The 25,267-nt window shown below is 43.9% G+C and overlaps 1 protein-coding gene and 1 long non-coding RNA gene across 1 annotated transcript; one reads left to right on the plus strand and one right to left on the minus strand.

Annotated features, from left to right (window-relative positions):
* LOC140693127 (trafficking protein particle complex subunit 9-like) overlaps positions 1-25,267 on the plus strand; it is a 1,110,112-nt gene that overhangs the window by 289,180 nt on the left and 795,665 nt on the right.
* Positions 1,585-14,099, minus strand: LOC140693177 (uncharacterized). Its single transcript, XR_012068890.1, has 4 exons — positions 14,019-14,099; positions 3,443-3,501; positions 2,603-2,719; positions 1,585-1,789 (listed from the first exon to the last, which is right to left on the minus strand). It is a non-coding gene; the product is annotated as an uncharacterized lncRNA (long non-coding RNA).

Raw genomic sequence — 25,267 nt, forward strand, 5'->3', positions numbered from 1 at the left:
TACTACTACCACACAGTAGTAATGATCAATCTTAGTATTTGCTTTCTTTTCTCTTAGAGAGTCAGATAAATGGATATCAAAGATAACAAAGTCATAGAGCGCTATAATATAGTATTTCCTTTATTTCAATGACAGGATTTATTTAAAGAGCTTAGATATAACATCCTTGCATTTATGGCATCATTAAGCATCTGAAGCTGTTACATTATAAAAACTTCATTTCTAGCGGGATGTTATCAGTTAGAGAAGCGCTCCTGAATTTGAGGGGTTGCTGTCATCTCAGACGGAGTCCCTAAAAAATGTCAGCACTCTGCAGTATTGCCATCATGTCAAGAACCCAGACAGATGAATATTGGAAAGCCCTGTGGCTTTCTAGTGCACAGACATAAAATGGTATTTCAGAGGGAAAAGCCTGAATTACAGAAAGTGATAAATAAATGGTCTAACATGCATTTCCCTTTCAAAGAACTAATACGTCTTTTGTCGATAATAACATCTGTCAGTAATTATGAAAAGAGCTGACAGATGTATATTACTTAATATAAGCCAGGGCTGTTGTATCACTGACACAGATTCATTAATCCCCATAGCATCTCTACGAGGTGGGTACTACAATTATCCCCATTTTATTGGTGAGGAACTTGATAGACACAAGGTCGACAGCGAGAAACCAACACAGGTGTTCCAGCTTGAGTCTACGCTCTTGGCCACTTCTCTTTTTTTTTTTTTTTTTTTTGGTGGTGGAAAGATAATAAGGTAATTCTGGTGGGGGGTGGGGAGGTAATTAAGGTTATTTGTCTATTTTAGAGGACGTGATGGGGGCTGAACCAAGGACCTTATACTTGCTAAGCATGCGCCCCATCACTTGAGCTGTACCCTCCCCTCTAGAGTCTATGCTCTTAGCTGCTAATCTTCACTGTCCCACATGGTAACTCTGGGGGAACTACAGTTCATTCATTCACTCGTTAAACTCAGCCTTCCCGGTGCCTGGGATTCAGCAGTGAACAAGACAACATGCTTCCTGCCTTAAATGATCTTGTCACCTCCTGATATATTATCTTCATTTTACCCAGGAAGAAACAAGGTCAAGAAGATTAGCCTTTTCCTGTTAACACCGGAGGAGACATGAGGTGCTTTATTTCAATTCTGCCATTTGACTTACACCATGGGGAGGGAAAGCTGCCTTGCAAATCCTGGAGCTCACAAACCTGTTAATCCTGAATTTTTTTTAACACTGTCCCTTACTTGATACTTGATCTGAGAAAGGATGAAGTAAACCTAAAAATGTTCTAAGAGAGCTTGTGGTTTATACAAGGTAACTAACCAGCCACTGTTTACTATCCTAACAGGAATCTGTAGGCATATTTCTTTTCTTTCTCTTTTTTCCTTTTTATGGGCAGCTTTTAAAAACCAAATCAAGCCAACCAAACCAAATCACTGATAATTCAACAGCAGGTTCTAAATCATCCCAAAGACAGCAGCTAAACTCAGTTTAGACTTACAATGCGGCTTCTGGTGACTGGATTGAAGAATGTATCTCTATCTTGAATATAAAAGTCATTCACGGAGCTCTTCTCAAATAGGGCAATGGAAAGCTCTTGTTCCGGTTGTTGATACTTTCATCCACTTGGAGGACTTTCATCAAACAGCGGAAGTTATCAAAGGCTGAGGACCGGGTTTTCAAATCATTGGGCTTCAGAGGCAATATTATGTGCAGTATCTCAGCGTATGTACAGAACACCTCCCACAGGGGATGTACTTTTGCAAATACAAGCTTGTCATCCAAAACCTATATTGGGAGATTGAAAACACAAACAATGAAACTATTTTCACATTTTTAGTATACAGATTTTTCTTACGTTGCTGGTAGTTAAAGCACTTGTGCAAACACACACACGTCACACTGGTAAAAGTGAAGATATAATAAAAATAGATTTGCAAACCATCATAAATTTTTGCCTTAAAGATAATTTCTTTGTTGAAATTACTGAAAAGTTATTTAAAATCCTTACAGTTCCTTCATAATATAACCAATGTTTTAGATGAAGAAAAGCAAACTTATTAATTTTTAGTCCAAATTAGTAACAAAAAACAGAAACACCAAAATATTGTGGTATTGTAATGACAATTTTTTAAATTTCTGAAACCTAGGACTATTTACATATCTGTTCAATAATGTGTTAAACAGCCATTAAAAGGGATTTAAAAGATTTATATTTATTCATATGGAATATATAATAAAAGGAGAAAGCAAAGAAATGTGAAATAATAATTTTCCTTTTTGGAAGGGAAAAATATCTTCATTTGAACAAAAAAGTTTAGAAGGATTTTATGATTCTTTATGTATAATTAAGGTACAGATGATTTTTAATTCCACTGTTCTTTCATTTTCAATTTTGGGGGTAACTTTTTATAATAAAAAAATCTTTAAAAAGGTTCTTGCATAAATATATTAATAGATATATTTATGACTATATTCTCTGGCTATTTAAAAAGATCTCCTAACTGTGGATCTGAAACATACATTCCATAATACAGATTCTGACTGACTCGCCTCCCAGCCCACAGCAAAGGCATGGCTAGTGTGACATGTTTCAAATACCATTCCAAGCAACATGCAGGCTCCCAGCCAATGGCTGCAAGGGGACTGACACTGATCTGGTTGCTCCCAGCTGCAGACCATCACAGATGAGGTTAGATCCACAGGCTCATGTATTCTCTGTCAAAAGAAATCAGAAAATGTTAGGCTTTTACTTTCACCAGGGAACAAGAAGTTGTTTTTTTATGCAAAAAAATAACAACAAACCAATTTGAACCTGATGAAAAGACATTTACTCAAAACAGCACAGTAGCAATGAAGGTTCTCTGGCAGACAGGGACTTGTTGGATTCCTGTGAGTACTGGACTCCTCACATGGAATTCCCTTGGCACTCCAGAAGGCCTGTGGTTGTCCCCATGGGTTTGAGGCCATATGTGGCACACATAAGTCTCTGGCTTTGCCACAATTTCAAAGCCTTTTTGGCTTATGAAAGGTTTTGCCCTCAAATGAAGTTTTCTTGAGTCCAGTCACTGATGTCATTTACCAGAGTTACAGTCCAGATCTGATATTCTAGACTCTTAAAATCTTGCAGACATTCAAATGGTTCAGGTTTGGATGTGTATTCACCTCTGCAGGCCTGGACCAAATCCGATAAAGACACCCGGACAAGTTCAGCAAAATACAAAGAAATTTTTCTCTCTGCAAGACTGAAATGTCTGTGAAGCTATAAAAAAACATCTGCATCTACAAAAATAGGGAACCAACTCATCAATAACATATCTATCCATAATGCATGGACATTCAAAATAAATACTGTATTTACTCCTATTAAATTCTATCTGGCTTTTGACAAACTGTGTCCTAAACTGAAAGGAAAGTAGGTAAATGTAGAGAATTTTTTACCTTTTAAGGAAAAAGGAACCCTCCTACTCGGTTGGTGGGAATGTAAATTGGTGCAGCCTCTATGGAGGACAGAAGAGAGGTTCCATAAAAAAATGAAAATAGACTTCTGTGTGATCCAGCAATCCCATTCATGGGTATATGTTTGGAGAAAAATTTAATTCAAAAAGACACATGCACCCCAATGTTCACAGCAACACCTTTTAAAATAGCCAAGACACTGAAGCAACCCAAATGTTCACTGATAGATGACTGGATAAAGAAGTTGTGGTATATTATATATATATATATATATATATATATGTATATATACATGTATACATATATATACAAATGCATATATACACATGAACACACACACAAATGGAATACTGTTTAGCCATTAAAAAATAAAATAATGTCATTTGCAATAACATGGATGGACCTACAGGGTATTATGCTAAGTGAAATAAGTCAGAGAAAGAAAAACAAATATTCTATGTATTAACTTATATGTATATCTAAAAATAAAACAAATTAATGACTATAATAAAACAGAAATAGTCTCACAGGTACACAGTGCAGACTGGTGGTTACCAATGGGGAGAAGGAGAAGAGGGGAGGCAGGAAGGGGGTAGAGGATTGAGAGGTAAAAAGTACTACGTATAAAATGGATAGGTTACAGGGCTGTATCATACAGCACAGGGAAATATAGCCATTATTTTATGGTGACTTTAAATGGAATATAATCTATAAAAATGTTGAGCCTCTCTTTTGTACACCTGAAACTAATATGATGTAAATCAACTACTCAATTACAAAATTTTTAATCAAAATTTTCTTTTCATATTATTTGCAATAATTTAGAAGCCAGCACTGTCAATAGAAACATAGTGCAAGTCACAATTTTCCAGTAATCCCATTTAGAAAATAAAAAGTAACAAGTGAAATTAATTCCAGTAATAATTACATTTATACCAAAATATCCAATACACTATCATTTCAAAAGTGTGATTGACACTTTTAAAACATATTAATAAATATTTTACATTATTTTTGTTGTACAAAGTCTTGAAAATCTATTATGTATTTTCCACTTATAGAACATCTCAATTCACAATAGCCACATGTGGCTGGTGGCTACCATACTAGACAGACCAGATTACACCATTCACACTTCTGATAAATTAACTGTTCTTACATATTTAAAAAACTTGCAGAAAAGGGTTCAGATATTCCCTCTATCAAACAAAGCACCTTGACGGGTGGGGATTATCTTCATTATAAAGTGAAAAATAAAGGTAAGAGAGCCATGCTTATATGTATGTTAATGTAACAATAACTTCTTAATTCATTCAGGACTTTACAATCTTTCTTCATACGCCAAGGATTCACTGTCACTGCACAATGTTTTTCACTATTATCATCTTTGTGATTGAGAGGCTTCTGACGACCCTGCTTTGTGCATCTGTACATAAAGTAACAAAACAAAGAAAAAGACCTTATTAAAGATAATTTAGGGGGGAGGGTATAGCTCAAGTGGAAGATCATGTTCTTAGCATGCACAAGGGCCTGGGTTCAATCCCCAGTAATTCTTCTAAAAATAAAATAAATAAATAAAAACCTAATTACCACCCCCAGCAAAAAATTAATTTATTACTTTAATTAAAATTTAAAAAAAGATAATTTAGTGCTGGCTTATCAGGCTACAAGAGCTACAATGAATGCCCCCACCCATTAATTTAGAAGAAGTCTCACAGTATTTCTCAACATAAAGGCTAAAATATAATTGAGAACACTTCCTGATGGTCAGCATCATTTTAACAAAAATGTAGATAATTACGTCCCTGGTGTTAAATTTCTGTCAGAGTTGGGCATGGAACATTTAGTAAAAGTGATTTTGCAGCTATCTTTGAAAGAAATGCTGAGAAATGATCTTTTCTGTTGGAAATTAGCCTGCTTTTACATTCTTCAGTAGGCATTAGTGTTTACAAACCAGGCAGGAACTGGATTATATTTTACATATACTTTAGAAACTGATTTGAATTTTGCTCTCTACCTGCAAGGCTATTTCTTAGGTAATAACATAAGCAGGCCACTCTACTAAATTTTGTTTCCCTGTTTGCTTAATCCTCACAACAACTCTGTAAGATTCTATTATTACCCCCATATAACAGATAAAGAGCTTGAGGCAGAAAATAATTTGGGTAACTTGGTAAATTGTGGAGCTGAGTAAGACTGCAGCCAGTCTGACACTCAAGTCCATTCTTCTCACCAATGTCAGATACTGCTACCTACATTCAGCAATGACCGCTAATTTCATATTTAAGTGTGTCATTTCTAAAAGTGCAAAGCTATATTAGTACTGCTGTGTAAATTATCCTTTTGAGATATGATTGCCAAAATAAATAAATAAATAAATAAAATCAGGGTGCCACTGAGGGGATGGCAAACTGCATATGGATGGACACAAGGGGACTTTATGAGGACAAAGTTGCACAAATCTAGAAATAGCTAAAATGGCTGACTTGTACAATTATAATGTGTGAATTTTATGGCCTGTAAATTACACCTTAATACAGCTATTAAATTAAGAAACTGGGATACCAAATTAAGACTAAAACATATATATATATATATCACACAAAGAACAACAGGCAAATATCATTATTTACTGCACCATTTTCCTTCATGCAGCTTCCTATCCACACCCGTTCCTGAAAGGATGATTCATTTTTAAAATAGTCTTTTAATTTATTCATCAAATAATTTTTGACTGCCTACTATGTACCCAGGACTAGTCTAGGCACTTGGAATAGATCAATAAACAAAACAAAAGTCCTGTCATCACGGAGCTTGTTTGGAGTCTAGCTGGGATGGGGGTGGAGATGACAAGTCACACAACAGAGCAGCAGAGGAGGTGGCATGTTAGGAAAGAGGAACCATGGAAAAATGAAAAAAGGGCAAGGTAAAGAGAGTTGAGGGTATGGGATGAGGGTGATGTTGTATTAAATACCAGAGCAGGCCACACTGAGGACTGAGGTTAGAACTAAGACTAGGAGGTGAGAAGTCCCAGGTGGACGGAAAAACCATCACCAAGGGCAGCGCGCACCTCGCATGTTCCTGAACGGGGGCATGGCTGGAGCTGCGGAGAAGGGTCAGTGCAGGTCCTGTATGTCCTTGGAGGACGTTGTAAGGACTGTGGCTTTTACCCAGAGTGAAATGGGGAGGCACTGCAGAAGGACGACACAATCTAACTTAGGTTTTCGAGGCTCACTTGACTGCCGGGTGAGAATAGTCGAAACGGGTCAGAGTTGAAAGGTGGGAAGCCTCTGAGAAGGGCTGTGCAGGAGGAGAGGACAGTGGCTCAGGGCAGGGAAGCAGCAGTGGAGGCAGGAGCCATGGTGAGAAGTGGCTGGGTTCTGGATATGTTTTAAATGCAGTGTTAAACCAGATCTATTGACAGAATTCATGTGGTATGTCAGTGAAAGTCAAAATAATTCCAAGTTTTTTGACCCAAGCAGCTGGATGGATTACGTTTCCACTAACTGAATGGGGGAGGTTGCAGGAAGAACCAGTTTAGGGGGTACGAGAACCAAGAGCTCAGTTTTTACACATGTTGCTTTTAAGATATCAGAGTTTCAAGTGAAGATGTCAAATCAGCAGAAGATTGTAAGAGTCCAGAGTTGGAGAGAAAAAGTCTAGCAGGAGACAGAAATGTGGGAATCATGGGTCACACAGGTGGCACAGGAAGACATGAAACCCAGGTACTCAAACATTAAGATAACCTGGCATTAACCATAGAAGTTGTCCTTGAGGGCCTGCCTACTAGGTGTGGATATCAGTCCTATTTTCTGACCACTCGAGTTTTAAAAAGCAACTTACAAATGAATTCGTGCAAGACACTGCCTCCAGTGGGTGGGTCCAGAGCTGGAGTGGGAGAATTGGATGGTGCACGCTACTCCCTACGGTAGAATGTGTGTGTGTGTGTGTGTACACATGTCTGTGTGCGCAGGGGGATGAGATACACCTGGCTTAAGAAAAAGAGCTAGTAAGTCTAGAAGCTGAAAGATGAAAGAACATCCAGATCTGCTAGAGGGAACAGGGGAAACACTGTGTACTGTAAGACATATCCCCATAATGCCACTTCCCACCATTCTTTCATCAGGAACTCAGTTGGAAAGGGGGGAATTATGTAGAAACGTGAGATGTACACAAACTTTCTGACTATGTAACACTGAATATCTCCATATGCAGCAAGTTAATGATATTTATATCTGCTTCAAGTTTAATAACAAGTTCACAACAGAGGGAAAATAAAATATTGAGGACTGGCAGAAGTATCATAGAAGGCCTTTCAATGCTCAGAATGGAAGCAAAAGCAGCTTCACCCCACAAAGAAAGTCATTAAGGGTCAAGACTGTTTATACTTGCTTAAGAAATTGAGAGTTACAACTTCCTGCTTTAAAGAATTAACTTTAAGACAGATACCATACTATAAGCAACACCTATACTGGTGCTTTCTTAAAGCTATTTTTGGTTCCTGCTTTTTCTGATGTACTCCAGAAACTCTGCAAAGAACACCTTCTATTCAAAGGCTTAAAGGAATAAAACGAGAAACAACACTGCATTCTGTTAAGTGTTCTCTGTACCGAAAGTCACTTGCAAATGCAGCACCCTGCCACAGGGCTACATTTTTAACAATAAAGTCCTTTGAGCAATTTTTCATTCGCTATGTGACTTTGGGTCAGTCTCTCACTAAGAAGCAGAATGGAGTACCAGAAAATGACACATCAGGTCTAAAACTACAGATGTGGGAGATGAACCTACACCAGGAAACAGCTAAGTGGGAGGGTAAGGTTTACCTTTGAAGTTACCGTAAGTGCAGTTACACCTGCTCCCTGCTTCCCCTGTGAAGTGAAGAGCTAGTCTTTTCCAGAAAAGCTCTCATTCTGAGAACTGTCTTCTTTAAAATATTCGGAGATTCTCTTTTAAGGTTCTTTCACTTTTGTCTTTCCCCAACTCTACATCCTATAACAAGTGTAAAAATTTTCCTATAGCCTAATGTTACAGAACATACTCTACAAAAGCTGAGTTTTCCCTTGGTTTGGATCCCAGAACTCTGCTACCAGATAATCCTAAAGCTTTCCTTCCATAACAGACTCTTCCGCCAATTCCCAGCTGTGGGCAAATTCGGCTTCTCAGATCAGGTAACTTTCTAACGCTGCCTACGAACACTCTGCTGCCAGTAAAGGAACTCCCAGCCAGGAAGCACACAAAGCCCCTAGTGAGGGTTGCCTCCTTCAAACAATCAAGATGCCATCACCAAGCAAATATTTAAACCCACTGCAAAACCTCTGAATACATCTTACAAACAATATAGTTTGTATAGATGCATACTATTTGCTCTGGAATAGTGATTTCCATTGGAAGGAACAAAGGAACCCATGACCCAAGCAATTTTTAAAAACTGCACATAACCATCCCTCTTCACGTGATGATTCAGGCAAGCCCGTCATACAGGCCTAGGTTAACAGAATGACAGCACTTCTAGGAGTAGGATGAAAAGCAGCGTGGTAGACTTCTAGTGAAAGGCGGTGATGTAATAGGGCCCATCGCCCACTTACCTCCCACCACAGGACAATCACCTCAGATCGAGAACAAACACTTTGGGAAACAGAGGTTGTTTATATTTTTATGGTTTTCTGGTGGAAATAATGCCCTGAGTCATGTGAAGTTGTGGCTGCAAAATTGAACAGGGGACTGGACTTTTTCACATTCAGGACAAAAATAGTCTCTGGATAGCCACCATATCTGCTCTCCCCTTTGCCTGTTCACCCCAAAAGCTGCAGGACTCTCCTGCTTGCAATGACACCCACCACTGCTCACAAATTCTTGCCAAGTTCACGTCAGCAGCTGGTGGTGTCAAAGTCACCATTTGTACTTCTATGAAGTCCCTCCATTACTTTATATCCCTTCTATTTTCTCTGTTGTCTTCCTAGCTACAATTGCATCCACAAGATGGTTACCGCACAAACATTGCCTCTGTAATCAGCCCAGGATATAGGAAGTAGAGATTCAACTGTAACCAGTCCCAGAATACTTGTCATGCCAATCTAGTGTCCCAAAAAATACTCTGGCATCCCTCATCTCACTCAAAGAACCACTGCATTACTTAGAGGGCTTTCTCTACTGGGAAACACTGTGGCTTGTGGTAGAGTTGTGATTTCAGTTTTTGCAACTAGTTACAGGCAATAAGACATGGTCCGCAAATTTTCTTCAAGCGTTTGGTATTTAAACTTTCATTAGAAACAGAGCCGGTGGACTAACCGTAATCTATGAACATATGGTCATATTATCAAATAATGTTCATGTCTACCTTACAGACATGTAAGAATTTGGATTACACCTGCAGACTGTAGGCCTTAAGAATTGGATGTGAAGCATCCTGTGAAATAAAAAACCTCCTACCCAGTCACAGAACACCTTACAGACAACATGACACTAATGTCACTGAATACATTAGTATAGTCCATGTATGGTTAAGTTACATCTCCAATTTCTCAGAGCTGGAAAGGAGATGTCTAGAAAAGCTGGAAAAGCCCAATTACCAAAACAGCTCAAAAGTTAAAGCAGACTCCTGCACCTCCCAGAGCAGAGGGCGGAGGGGGCATTGCCCACCACCCTGTCCTCCCCCAGGAAGTGGCATGTGGGGAAGCAGGCGGGAATGGGTGGCTGGGACTCGGAGGTGGAGAGGTGATGAAAGCAAGAGTGGAACTGCTCTGGTCCTAGAACAACAGAGTTGTAAAAAGCTCGGCTTCAGTTCAACCTACTCTCCCTCCCACTTTCCCTCCCACCTACGTGACAAACAGAGCACAGCCAGGCACTTTCTGCCCATGACGGTGACTACTAGCAGGAAAGGGACCAGGATAAAAGCATGTCCTATAAAAGATCAGTCTGATTTTAAGGCTATGTTATAAACAATGAACAGCACTGTCAGAGTGGGACACTTGTGAGGCGCTCAAATATGGAGGAGGAGGTTGAGGATCCATTTCCAGCACTTCCATGTCTTTTATCACTCCTATTTCTGACCTTTCCTTTGCCAATTTTTGTAGCACTGCCATCACTGGCAGGTAAAGGGGCAGCAATGTGACTTGGCCGTTTGGCTGATGGGGCTACATTTTCCAGCACTGGAATGAAAAGGCACCGGAAGAGTATCAGCTGGAAGATGTGAACCGTGGTCCTGGCCTGTGCCAAACACTAACCAGGTGACCCTGGTTTAGGCTCTTAGTCTCTCTGGGCTTCCGGCTGTTTACTTATAAAAGAAGGTTTTGTCATTGCACAAATATATCCAATATGAAATGTAACATGAAAGTCAAACATAATGACATCTCACCTGCTTGCCTCAGGGAACTGTACAAGAAATGAACACTATGTGAATGTAAACACAGTCTTAAGAAAACTATTGAGGTAAAGCGCTAAACTGAACATGGAGATAAAGTTTTATGGATTTTCTTGGCTTTCTTTTTTAATTGCAACATTGAATTAATAGTTATTAGCTATAATCCACACCACCACCCCTGTGAATAAATAAAGTAGGTAAGCACTGCCTGGGTGCCTGTTATTGCCCGATGCTAAGCAGGGTGAGGGGTATAAAGGAGGCTGAACAAGGGAGTCTTCTCCAGTTACCAGCTAAGTGAGGAGACACATTGGAAAGCACCCAGGAATGGTACCAAGTCAGAACTCAAAGCCAAGATTACAGGCTACTGATCATAAACAGTGCAGGAATACAAAGAGGAGCTAGAAGTATTTGGAATAAATAGGGAAGACTCTATGAAGGGGATGGGGCTCCAACTAGTTCTCAGGGCAAATCTAATCTGTTTTAACTGAGGACTGGATAGGAAAAGGCTGGTGACTCCTGGTTTTTAATAAGGCACAGGTTACCCTAGGAGGCTAAGTTACATAATGATTGGAACAAATAAGGTAAGTCCAAAATGATGAAGGGTCAAGACTACCTGGCTGAGATCTGGTTGTGTTAAGTCTTTGACTTGACTGTAGATGTTGGAGCGCCAAAACTGTAGGTTGACTGAAAGGGGGGGAGAGAATATACAAGAATCCAGCAGAAGGAAAAATTCATGTATCAGGGATGAAAGCTCTTCATCAGAGTATCAGCTATCAGAATAGACACTTGAAACCAAAAACATAGAGTTCAAGAAGCTGACAAAATGTGGAGTGGTGAGAGAAAGATGAATCAAAGACCACTCCAAGCCTTGGTGTATTCAAGACCGGAGGAATGATTATCCCACTGAATAAGTGGAGATGCTGCAAGAAAAAAGATTATGAAATCAGCTTTAGACATGTTGAATCTGACGTATGAGCTAAGAGTAGGTTTTCTCTAAGAAGCTCAAAATTCAAAACTGAAGCACCGATGTAGAGTACAGGCTTAAGATGCAGATGGACAAGACATGATAAATCTCCTAAAAGAAAACATAGGCAAAACATTATCTGACATAAATCTTAGCAACATTCTCCTAGGGTAATCTACCCAGGCAATGGAAATAAGAGAAAAAAATAAACAAAGGGACATAATTAAATACATAAATTTCTTCACAGCAAAGACAACCATAAGTATAACAAAAGGAAACAACAACCTACGAATGGGAGAAAATATTTGCAAATGATACGACTAACAAAGGCTTAATTTTCAGGATATATAAACAGCTCATACAACTTAATAACAAAAAAACAAACAACTCAATCCTAAAATAGGCAGAAGACCTAAACTAGCATTTCTCCAATGAAGACACAATTGGCCAATAGGCACATGAAAAAATGCTCGATATCACTAATAAACCGAGAAATTCAAATCAAAACTATAATGAAGTATCAGCTCACACCAGTCAGAATGGCCATCGCTCAGAAGTTCATGAATGATAAATGCTAGAGAGGCTGTAGAGGGAAGGGTACCCTCTTACACTGCTGGTGGGAATCTAGTTTGGTGTAGTCATTATGGAAAGCATGGAAATCCCTGAAAAAACAAAGAGTAGACTTACCCTATGACCCAGCAATCCCACATCTGGGTATATAACTGGAAAGAACTCCAATGTGAAAAGATACCTGCACACCAGTATTCACAGCACCACTGTATACAATATCCGAGACATGGAGGCAAGCTAAATGTAGCAACAGATGACTGGATAAAGAAGTTGTGGCATATTTATTCAGTGGAATACTACTCTACCATGAACAGGACAAAATAAAACCATTTGCAGCAACATGGATGGAGCTAGAGATCGTCATTCTAAGTGAAAGCAGCCAGAAACAGAAAAATACCAAATGATACCACTCATATGTGCAATCTAAAAAAAGAGAGAAAAAGACACTCTGAACTCATCTACAGAACAGAAACAGACTTGCAGACTTAGTAAACAATCTTAAGTTTACCAGGGAAAGGGGATAGGAAGGGATAAATTTGGGAGTTCAAGGTTTACAATTGTTAGCCACTATATATAAAAAGAGATTTTAAATAAAGTTTCTTCTGTATAGCACAGAAAACTATGTTCATTATCTAGCAATAACCTATAATGAAAAAGCCGATACAGCCACCAACTGAGGAAGCAAGAGAAGAAAGGAGAGTTAGTTATGCTGGGCTAGAGCCCACTTCTAAAATCCTTGTCAGCCACTGAGGCTGCCCCGAGTACACTGAGCTTTCCTCCCAGGGACAGGCTGACATGACATGCGTCCTGCAAACCTGGTGCAGCAGAGGCCATCCCCAGGTCTGGCCCTGGGGGAGATGGGAGCAAGTCCACCTGCTCCCCTTGGGGCAGCACCCCTCCCTGCAGCCCTCGCCAACTGACTGCACCAAGCCTGCCTCTCAGGAAACCACTGACTTGAAAACAAGTGATCCACGAACATGGGGCAGCGGCAGGGAGATGGGCAGCGACCTAGCAAGCTGGTCGACTTGCCCCCATCTTCCCCACGGCCTGTCAGGGGCTCGGCCTCTGCTGCTCCAGGCACGGTCCACAGGTCAGCCTGCTCCCGGGAGGAGGGCGCGGTGTGGTCGAAGGCAGTGGCGGGTTATGTGGTCTGCCCATGGGAGCCAGTGGATTTGCTTCAAACACCCCAGCGCATGGCCTGAGCTTGGCCTCTGCTGCCTCAGGATCGTGGAACTCAGGTTACAGGTCAGCCTGCTCCTGGTAGGCGGGTGCTGTGCTCTCAGGGAAAGGCGGCAGCTGCGATGGCGGGATTGTGGCTGCCCTGTGAGAGCGCAGGGGTTGATACCATTTCCCGCTGCTGCTGCAGCCATCCCAGCACACTCATCGCACCGAGCCCACCCAATCCCCATTCCATCCGAGGCCTCGCGACCGCACCGCACCCGCCTGCCAGGAGCAGGCCATCGTCTGAGGGCCAGTCGGAGATGCTCTGGAACCGTCCACGCGCCCTCCCACCTCCCGGGGCTGTACCTGCTCTCCTAAACCCGGGTTTAAGCGGCGGCAAAAACGCGGTGTTCAGGAACTACTAATACCGGGGTTGCCACTAACCACAGCAGCGCCTGGGACCCGCCTAAGTGTCCTAACGGGACGCGCGGCCGGGACCTCACCTCCGCACCCCTCCCTGGGCTCCTCCTCAGCTGCACAGCCCAGGCGTCACCCGCCGGCTCCCCAAGCAGCGCGCCCCCACCAGCGCCCCCTAACTGCCTGGCAGTGGCAGCCGAGCCGCGGGCAAGCGGCGGCCCAGACCCCAGGCCTTGTTCCTCTTCCAGGAGCTGGTCCAGGAGCAACCGGCTGCCGCCAGCTTCCACTTGTTCTGGGCGGGTTCTGGCGTCCGCGCGTCTGCCCCTCTGCACGTGCGCGCCCCTCCTCCTCCCGCCCGCAGCGCAAACTGCTCGGGTGGGTCTTCTGCTTTACCGGCCCTGGCCACTGGGGCCGGGAGGAGCCAGGTGGGTCCCCTCCTGCTCGTCCCGCCGGGTCTCCATCCCCAGAGCCTTCACCCAGCCACCGACTGGGTCCTGGCACTGAACTTGAACCACGACTGCTTTGGGCCAGGCCACACCACGCCAGCCCCACTTCCCCTGCTCAACTTCCCCTCCCTGTTACTACCCTCCCACCCCTGGCCAGGCCCAGTCTCCCACCAGACCTTGAAGACAGGGCTCCTTCTCCTCACACCAAGGTCCCTGCCCTGACACTCCATCCTGCTAGGTCCTAATCTATGGCCCCTACACCCACAAGCTTACCCCTCATGCCTCAGCACAGGACACCCAACATCCTGAAATTGTCCCCCTCACCTCTTGGCCAGGTCATTTCCACTCTGATCGGGCCCCACACCTCTCAACCTGTACCCCCACACCATGGGATCCCCTTCACTCTGAGTGCACCCCTACCCTGAGTTCACTCACTCATCCCTCATCCTGTGGTTGGGGTGGGGAAATCCGTGCTCCAGTAATGATGACTACTGCCACCAGTGGGGGATCCAGCCTAGTGTGCAACTTCATAGTTAATGTCTGAGGCTACAGGGTGAGGCAGGCTGGGCTGAAGGTGGTTCCAATTCCCTCCTTGGCACCCTGATCCCCGCAGCCTGTGCCTCAACTTACCCGATGGGTCAGGTTGATCCCAGGCTGCCAGTCACTGGCCTTGGGCTTTGGGTGGTTGATGGTACTGATGGTGATCTGGACCCCTAGGGCGGAGGCACTGGGCATGCGGACCTTTGGGGTGGGGGAGTTCAGAGTTTGCACTTGATCCCAGGGGGAGACATCAGATGATGGGCTGTGTGCATGGGGCTGTGTGCATGGCCTGGACTCAGCCCAGGTGGGTGCAGGGACCTTGTTCATTCACACCAGGCCAGTGGGAAGAGGGTAGGGAGCTTTTAAAGCGTCAAAGTGAGGAAGCCAAAGCTTTAGAGCAAAGTAGGAAGGTGCACTGGCCAGGCCACCATGGATCTCCCCGCGACGCTTGTCTCTTGCATCAGGGGAGACTGGCAGTTGACTGGCCAATGAGACATCCCCTGCTGTGGTATAGTTTACAGGCAATTGAAGGGATTTTGAAAGGTAATTTTAATCCAATAATTGACACTCCCTGTGCGGTAGATTAGGTCCAAAATCATGGTGAATCTGGCAGGGATCCTGCCTGAAATCCAGCCTGGGACAGTGGAGGACCCACCCAGGAATCATCCACTTAGCTGTCACCAAAAGTCACTGTAATAGAGAAGAACAAATCTGACTCCATATTGGATCTGTTCCTTTTCCTTTAACCCTCTGCCGTGTTTTCTAGACTTAGACTTGCTAGCTCTGCACCTTTTGTAAAACAATGTTGCCTTTAGCCTGAAATAAACAGGAGAGTCTATTCTCAAAACTCTGAGCTTTAAGGATATTAACATTTTGCACTCCTATAAACAGAACAAGTTGCAGAATAGAAAAAGTTTGTTTTGTTGCAGGTTTTGCAGAAACACCATGATCTGACCCACGTGGACAGCTGCAAAGGATTCCAAGAGCAAAGAATTCCTACACCAAGAAGTTTGCAACAACTAACCACAGCCCCTCCCCTTTTTAGTAGAAAAGGAGCCTGAAGTTGACATGGGGAAGATGGTTCTCCAAGATATTAGTCCGCCATTATCTTGGTTTGCAGCTGTTTACGGAGACCAGGTCATAGTGCCTCTGTAAATCCTCTAACAAAACAAAAGTAGTTTTCTATTCTACAACCTGTTGTCTTTATATAAGTGCAAAAGTGTTAATATCCTTAAAGATCAGAGCCTTGAAAGTAGGCTCTCCTGTATATTTAAGGCTAAAGGCAACATTATTTTACAAAAGGTGCAGAGCTAGTAAAACTAAGCCTAGAAAAGAGGGCAAAGGGTTAAAGACAAAAGGACAGATCTTCTATGGAGTCAGATTTTTTTTCTTTTCTATTATACTATATTCTAGTTTTGTTTTAAGTATATAAGAATAAAGTTTAGACTTTTCCCATTTTAAATAGTGCAATTTTAAGGAGAATTAATTGCATTCACAGTGCTGTGAGACCAACACCAGTTGTTTCAGACTATTTCCTTCCTCAAAGTAAATGCTTTTATACAAAGCGCACCCCACGTCATACCTCCCCCAGCCCATGACAAGCCCTAATCCCCTTTCTCTCTCTATGTCTTTACCTATCCTGGAGGTTCCCTATCAATGAAATCATATAAAAGGTGGCTTTTTTTTGGTTTGTCTGCCCACATATCTTAAGTAGGGACGGGTGAATTTTTTGTTTGTTTGTTTTCACGTGAATTAGCATTTTTGTATTTTGAGAGGAAAATCCAGATGGATTAAAGATGAGACGTACCAAATGAAGCCCTTTTAGTAAGTCTGCATAATCTCGGGGTAGGCACTGATGTTCTAAGTGTGAAACCAGAGCCAGAAGGGAGATGCTTAGCTCTTCTTGTGGCAAAATAAAACCAAACAAAAGCAGAAAACAAAGGCCAAGAAAGACAGCTGGAAAGACAAACCACAGCCTGGAAAAACCTTTCCTCATGACCCAAGGTCGGAAAAAAGCTTCACATCCCTGTGGTCCAAAAAGCTCTTGAAGCCCAGTGTTCTGAAAAGAAACAAAACACACAGAGTCAGTTCCAACGAGAGGCAGTGCAGGTGGCCGGTTTGTGCTAGAGATGCTCGACCTCTCAGGTGAGGACACAGGCAGACAGACAGACTGCAGAGCCAGCATTGGCCACCATCACCCTGGCAGGTCTTTAGCCCTGTGACAACCAGCCCTGGTGACAACGTGAGCAGGCAGAGGCCCCAGGAGGTACCCTGGAAGGAAGAGCAAATGGACGCTCCTCTGCGGCAGAACAAGTTGCAGGATACATCAAAGTGCCACAGGTGCATCCCTTCCCTAGCAGTGCTGAGCCTTAGAGAAGATCCCACCGAAGTGCTTGCACAATTTTCAAAGATAATGTTTCTTCAGTAACATGAATTCAAAATAATCAATATGTCATCAAGGGATTTTCAGAAGTGACCTGCCCTGGACCCGAACAATACACACACATAAATACACACATATAAACATAAATATATACACACATACATACAGGAAAAGAGACAGACAGACTGAAACACAGAGAAGCAGGGGGAGACAGAGAAACAGAGAGAGAGACAACTCAGAGAGGCACTGAGAGACAGAGACAGAGAGAAGGAACACTGGAGCTGGTAATGAGTGGAACTCACATACATTTTCACAAGTCAGTCTATGTGTCAGAACCTTGTCCCAAAGTCCATCCACCCTCCAGGGGAGGGTGTGGGGATCCCACAAGGGTGTGGGAACAGAAGGCAAAAAATAGGAAGCCATTGTGGGGTAGCCCACCACAGAGGCCGAGATGGGACACTGGGCCTGTATGTCAACATGACAGAATGACCTAGGAGGTTGTATGCCAGAGCGGACGATATCAGAGTTGTATTTAATTTCAGTCTCACGACTGGGAGCGGGGAAGCAAGCAGCAAGGAAAGTGACTTTCTCCAGACCCCAGGGCAGACCCCGGCCTGTGTGGGGTGTGCTTTGCACTCCGCCAGCCCTCTGTGGGGTCCTTCCTTTGCTGAGTCTGTGCACGATCTCCCTGTGATGCCAGCCCGTGGGGGTGACACATGCAATAGTTGTTTCTAGGTCTAGAGACATGATGGGTTCTCTAGGAAGCAGGGGCCAGAATGATCCCCACTGTGCCGATGGGGGATTGGGGAGACCCTGAGAGGCACGTGGCTTGTCCAGGATGATAACACTGCTGAGTAGGGGGAGCCAGGTCTGAACCCAGCTGTGTCTGCTGAGCTGCGTCACTCTTTGCATCCAGGCTTCCCCAGGGCTATGGGGGGGGCTGAGTTGGTGTCACTGTGTGTGGACATGGCATGGAGTGAGAAATGAGAGATTGGCAGCCCAGAAAGGCCCTTGAGGAGCTTTGTGTCAGGAGGAAGCTTGGATAAGTGGACCCCAGGAAGTGACCTCACTTCCCTGGCAATAAAGCCCAACAGAACTTGGAACTGAAGTCACCAGGCACCCACTCTGTAGAGAAGTCCCTACTCAGCTCACCTGGTTGGAGACAGAGGCATGTTCTGCTGCATCCCAATATCCCGAGGCCGCAGCCCCGGAAAGCCCGCAGCGAGGGGTTCTACCAACGCTGCCGGCACTGGGTCAGGTCTCACCCAAGGCGCCTCTGGCCTTTTGGCAAGAGAGACCCAAAGGTAACACAGGGAGTCCCAGGGCAGTCCTGCCCAGGATGGGCCACCACTCAGATCCCACCCAGGTAGCCACACGGCCCCTTCCTGGCTGGTGGAGGTGGAGCAGTCATGTTGGGGATGGGTAGCTGCCTCAAGAAAGAGCAGGACAGAGGCCTGGGGGGCCCGGTCGCATAGACAGCCGAGGAAAAACTGGCTGGCTGGGATGTGGAGAGCCGGGGAAGGGTCCTGCTGCCCGAGGTGGAGCCCATGCTCTCTGGGTATGTATTTTCCCTCCCGGATGTCTGAACTGAACAAAGATCCGGTCTGATCTAGCAGCAGAGGGTAGAGTCTACAGAATCAGGAGTGTTCCTGGCCGGGAAGGACTCTGAGACTTCCATGCTGGGTCAGCTGCTGGTCACTATCATTGCAGAGTCAGATACCACATATTGTACAGAAGCTGATGAATAAGAACACCAACGCCCCCTCCCCAAGTGAAGGGCTGGTGTGTCACTATTCTGAGGGCCAGCGCAGACTCCTGCTGGGTCTGGATATGGAGGGGTCCCCACCACCATGGCCCACAAATCAGTGGGGCAGGCCTCCGACCCAGACATCACCCAGGACTCTCCCAGGGACCTACCTGGGGCTGACGGGTAGCTCAGCACACCCGGGTCTGACCTGGAGCACCGTGCCCACCTCGCTGCAAGTCACGTGGAGGTCCAGGAGCCCCCGAAGCAGAGACCAAAGATCAGAAATGCAGGGCTGGTGTATGTGTGTAGGTGAGGGAGGGGCGAGGGCTGGGCCACACAGGGAGGTGTCCCTAGAGGCTACTGTTGGGACCAGAGAAAAGAATGGCCTCAGAACACCTGTCTGGAAAAATTCAGTCACAGAACACATCCTGGAGGCACTTTCTGGGTGGGAGATGTCTGGAAAGCTCTGGGAAGGTTTCTGTCCTTGTAGAGGCACATGGAAAGGGAGGCAGGTGCGTAAATTTTTCCTCTCTCACAGCATGAGCTCTTCCACAAGACTTAAAACTCTCTCCACATCCAATAGTTACAGTGGAGGCAGGGGCATGGGAAGATGTCAGAGACCAAAAATGGGACGAACTGGATCCAGCAGGAGACCCCGAGCTCCCTCCTGCCGCTCCTGCAGCTCCTCCTGAACCTGCATCTGCAGCTGGACTGCTGGGCAATGGAGAACCAGTTCAGGCATCACCACCCCCTTGGGCAGAGACCCCTCTGCACCCACCCACACCTTCTTCTCCAAAATGTTCTCCAAAATCCCATCATCAGTCACCCCCCAAACTTGACGTCCCTTCCGCTGGAGATGTTTTTGTTTCACTTTCTTTAGTTTCCTTTGCTTGTTTCACATCATTTATGACATCCTTTATTTTGCTTTTCAGAGTTTCATGTAATAAAATATAGACATTTCCCCTATTAAATTGTGCAATTCAGGAGCATTAGAGGCATTCACAATGTTGTGCGACCATCACTACCATCTAGTTTCACACTATTTCTTTCCTCAAGGTGAAACCTTGGATCCAGAGCACGCACTCCCCTCCCTCCTCACCCAGCCCCTGGCAACCCCAAGTCCTCTTTCTCTTTGCGTGTCTTTAACTCTACTGGTTGTTCCCTGCCAATGAAACTTTAAAAAAGGGTTTTTTCCTCCCTGCCCACATGTTTTAAGCTGGGGCTGAGGATTTTTGTTTGTTTTCAATTGAAACAGCATTTTTATTATTTTCAGGGGATATCCAGGGGGATTAAAGATGTGATGCACAAAATGAAGCCCTTTTAGTAACTCTGTGCATAATCTCAGGGTAGACACTGCTGTTCCCCCTGTGACACCACAGCCAGAAGACACAAGGGAGATGCTTAGCTCTTTCTGTGGCAAAATCAAAACCAAACGAATCAAAAAAATTAGTAAAAGCCCAGAAAAATTGCTTGAAAGACAAACCACAACCTAGAAAATGCATTCCTCAAAACCCAAGGTTGGAGAAATTTTGCCCATCCCTTTAGTCCAAAATCCTTTCGAAACCAAGTGTTCTAAACAGAAACAGAACAGGCATGGGCAGTTCCAATGAGAGGCAATGCAGGTGGCCAGTGTGTGTTAGAGATGCTTGACCTCTCAGGTGACAACACAGTCAGAGGGAAACACTGCAGAGACAGCACCGGTCACCATCACACTGGCGGTTCTTTAGTCAGGTGACAACCAGCCCTGGTGACAATGTAAGCAGGCAGAGGCTCCAGCAGATCCCCTGGAGTGAAGAGTGAAGGGACGCTCCTCTTCAGAAGAACAGGGTGCAGGACGCATCAAAGTGCCACAGATGCATCTCTTCCCCAGAAGATCTGATACTTACAGTTCATCCCATTAAAATCCTTACACACCTATTCAAAGATGTCTTTTCAAGGGTGTTCATCACAGCACTGGTTGAAACAGTTGGAATTAAAGCAACACTAATATTGATGGAGAGGGGATGGGGTCCATTCATTCCGGTTCATGTGGATGAATGAATGCTGTGCAGTTGAAAAAGTGGGTGCCTGATCTCAACCCAATGTCAAGGGAGGCCTCAGGGTTGAAGTATGCAGACCCACTCTCTGCATCCAGGGTCCCATCTGCACGACCACATATGTGTGAAATCAATATAGATGGAAATTGATCTGATTGTGAGTGTGTGAGAGACAGAGATGGAGAGAGACATACTGAGAGACACAGAGACTGAGACATAAGCACCAAATCATTCATGACAGTCACCGCTGTGGATGGGAATTACAAATCTCTTCTCTTTTAGGCAATATTTCAATTTTTTGTAATGTGTCTGTATTACTCTACTAATTCTAAAAGGATTAAAATCCTATGCTAATGTGACCCATTCATTACTCAACTATGGAGTAATTAAAGTACATTAATCCTATTTTTAAAAGAATTTAAAGCCTTCTCAGGACTCAGTTCCATGTCAGCTCAGTGGAAGCAGAGGTTCTCCAGGAGGTCGTGTCTCTTCTGAATCAGCATCAAATAGAGGTGAGCAAGAAGTACCCGACTTGGACACTGAAGACTACAATAGATGTGAGAGTCTGTTGAGAGAAATTAAGACCTACATTCAAAGAGAATAGTCCCATATTCATGGAGCAGAAGGCTTCATTCTACTAAGATGACAATAGTCCACGAATAGATCTGATGATTCAAAGAATGCCTACCCAAATCCCAGGTGGTGTTTTGCAGGAATTGAAAATCAATCTAAAATTCACGTGGAAAATCCAGGGGGTCAGAATACATGAGTGAATCTTAAAAAAGAACAACAAAGTTCGAGTAATGGTAAGTCAGATGGAACCCACGGTTAATACAAAACCTCTTTAAGCTGAAGATAACTGAGATTCAAAAGATGTAGAAGAAAACCTGTCATGGAAGCCAATTCTCTCCTTTCCCTTTTCCCTATTAAGTTAGGTTGATAAAAAAGCCTTTAACTTTCACCATTTAACATGGTAGGTACTTTTCTCGTTGGCTCCTGCGTGTGTATAAATAAAACGTTTCTCTCGTTCATCTCCTCTTTACTTCTGTCGGCTCTTTGGGAGGGACTCTGGATTATGGGGACCTGCTCTTTTCTCACCTTCTTTAGTGACATCTTTTGTCCATGGTGAAGTTCTTAAAAAAAGAAAAGGCTCATTGGTTTTGGGTCAGAATTGCAACATGTATACCTTTTGAGACCCCCTGGAGGAACAAGGGGGTTCAATACTGCCTGGAGAATTCACTTGTCAAAATGCCTAACAAGACGCTATTTGCAAGGTTTTTTTTTTAAAGATTCTTACCCTAAAACAAATCCCCTATCTAAACCTCTTGGATGATCAAATAGAAAGAAAAAAGTAGAATCATGTCTGGCCCAAGAACACTTGCTTAACAAAACGGAAGGACAGAATCAGTTTCGGAGCAAAAATTAAAATGCATTTATACCATCAACCCTCCCACTCTTTTGTACACTATCCTCATGTAATCTGCCAGATGGCCCCCTGGAGAAGGCCCTTTGCCGGAACTCGTGCTCATTTTCAGAGCTCGGCCAAGCGGGTGGTTGGTCCCCAGGGCCTGAGAGGGGCTCTGTGTGAAATCTTCTCTGCTGAGACCCAGCGGACTGAAGGGAACTGTGTGCTCTGAGGGAGAGAGAGCACACCGAGACTCTGTGGAGGCGTCTCTGAGATCCTCCCCAAGGCACACAGCTCTAACTCTGGACACAGGAATTTTTGATTGGCATCTTAGTTGGAAATCTCCTCCTGGATAGAAAGAAGCAGATTCAAGATGTTGCAATTGGATGGGCAGGTCGGCCTCTCGAATTAGTCGATGAGGAGGACACGCAATTTTCTGCAGAAGTAGGAACACCCATCCCTGCTCTGCTGACGTCATCTACAGAGATACAGAGACGCGACTCAAGGGGGAATTCAAAACCCACCAACCTTTCTTACCGACGTCAACATCCCCACTTTATTCTCCTGTCAGGTCTCTGCACAAAAACTGTGGCTCATCCCCAAATATCACATACCCATCACCACGTACCACTCTGTGCCTGTGTCCAACTCGAGCATTAAGGCCTGTGACCGTTACTGTTAAATCGTGTCCCCCTTTCAGCCCGTCTCCCGCCATCATCCCAGCTCAACCTCGTTGTCTCTCTCCAGGTCAGCAGCACTCTTCCCACTGGCTTCCCATCAGCTTACCTTGCCCTGCTTCCATTGCTTATTCCCCATACGTTACCCACAATGGTCTTATTAAAGTATGAATCAGATCAAGTTGTTCCACTTTGCAAAATACTTTCGTGATTTTCCATTGTATTCAGAAGGATATCCAGAGTCCCTACCAAGGCCCTATGTGATCCGGGCCCTCACCGATCTCTGCAGCCTCAGCTCTCACCATTCTGCTCCAGCCCATCTTCACCGCCCCGATGGTCCCCACCAGGACAGCTGTGTTTCTAACTCCAAGTCTCGTACTTACACTTCTTCCAGCCTGGGAGGCTTTTCTTGTCTGTTACCTACGTGGCTTATTCTTTTGCTTTATTCAGGACTTTGTTCAAATTATTTACCCTCAGAGAGGACTTATCTGACCAGATTATTTAAAATAGCACGCACATATTTCCTATTCAAACATTTTCTCTCCTAATATGCTTTATGTTTCTTTGTGGCATTATTAGTACCTGGCAGTACATCATATATTTATTTGCTTACTAGTTTACTGACTGTCTTTCTTACTAGACCTATATTCATGGAACCACAAATAACTGTTTTAACCAGTAACTTTCAAACCACCTTTAAATGAATTATTTTATAAGTTGAGAATTTCAGAGGCTTCCATGGGTTGCTTAGGGGAAAAAAGAAAAAGGATTCAGGTTGAAATAATTTATTAAGGACCTGAGAGTTGGTTATTTATTTTATACATAGTAGTGTGTACCTGTTAATCCCAAACTCCTAATCTAGCAAAAGACCTTGCTGACTACTATTTTTAAAAGACTTTTTTTTATTTTTTAACTGGGGTTGTTTGCGATCTCTTTTCTTCTTTGTTATTTTTCTTTTTTTAAAGACTTTTTCTTATTTTTTTTTTACATTGAGGTACCGCAAATTGAATCCAGCACGTACTCTACCCCTTGAAATATACCATCCCCTCCAAAGACAATTATTTTTATACTTTGACAATACCATATTGAATTAAGATTTTTGTTCCATTTTCCCTTCATAGAGTTTATAACTGAGGGAGAGAGTCAGAGGAAGCCCTGGGCCAACCCTTCCTTCTCAGCGGGTCACTACACAGCAGAGGAGCTTGGCTGTCTCCAGGCCCAGCTCACCTTTCTGCTCTGAGGGCCGACTCAGGCCACTTCTCTTAAAAGCGGCGTGTTAGAAGCAGCAGAAAGCCAACTAGCGAGCAACAATGACAAAACTGACCCACCTGCAGTTGGACATCATCTGCTCCGAAACGAACCTCATAAATCTCTTCTTCTTATTAGTGGATGGTTTTCAAAAATATTCCCAAGGAGATGAATCTCACTCTATTTTTCTGGATTTCTTGGGCCTTCTATGACTTTAAGTGCAGGCTTGATTTTCTGCACAACATCTGCAGGGAAGCCAGGCAGAAAACGTGAACAGACCCTGCAGGCCGCGGCTGAGGCCTCCGGTCAAAGCATCCTTGTTGTGCAGAGCCTACGTTCATGGAAACAGTTTCATTACTGCTGTAATTAGTTCTTATCCAAGTGTCCCACCGGAAATGTTTCTAGATAGAACGTGGCCTGATGCAGATGAGCAGTGGGGATGTGGGATGCAGATGGCAGACAGAATGGAAGGAGAGAAGTGAAATGTTTCCTCAGGCTTCAGTTTGGAAGATTTCTGATTTTTATATGGACATTACAATTGGTCAGGCTGAAGCACCGTTTACTCTAAGACGGGGTGATGTACACGTATCCCTACAACTTCTAAAAAATATGTTGAAGCTGGGCGTGAAAGCCTAGGGGACAGACAGCTTTGAGTGACACCTCCGTTACAGGATGCCTATGATCTCGGGCTCACAAAGAGGAAAAGAAAACACATATCTTGCCTGTGTAGCTCTATGTGAAATTATTTTGACCCTTGACGGATGGTGTAAGATCAGAGATCATGTAGTCTTTCATACGTTGCAAAGATGACAATTCTTCTTGATGAGTCAGCAGACTGTTTCCGATGGCCCGG

Source organism: Vicugna pacos, unplaced genomic scaffold, assembly GCF_048564905.1.
Source record: "Vicugna pacos unplaced genomic scaffold, VicPac4 scaffold_19, whole genome shotgun sequence".
Taxonomy (NCBI): Eukaryota; Metazoa; Chordata; class Mammalia; order Artiodactyla; family Camelidae; genus Vicugna; species Vicugna pacos.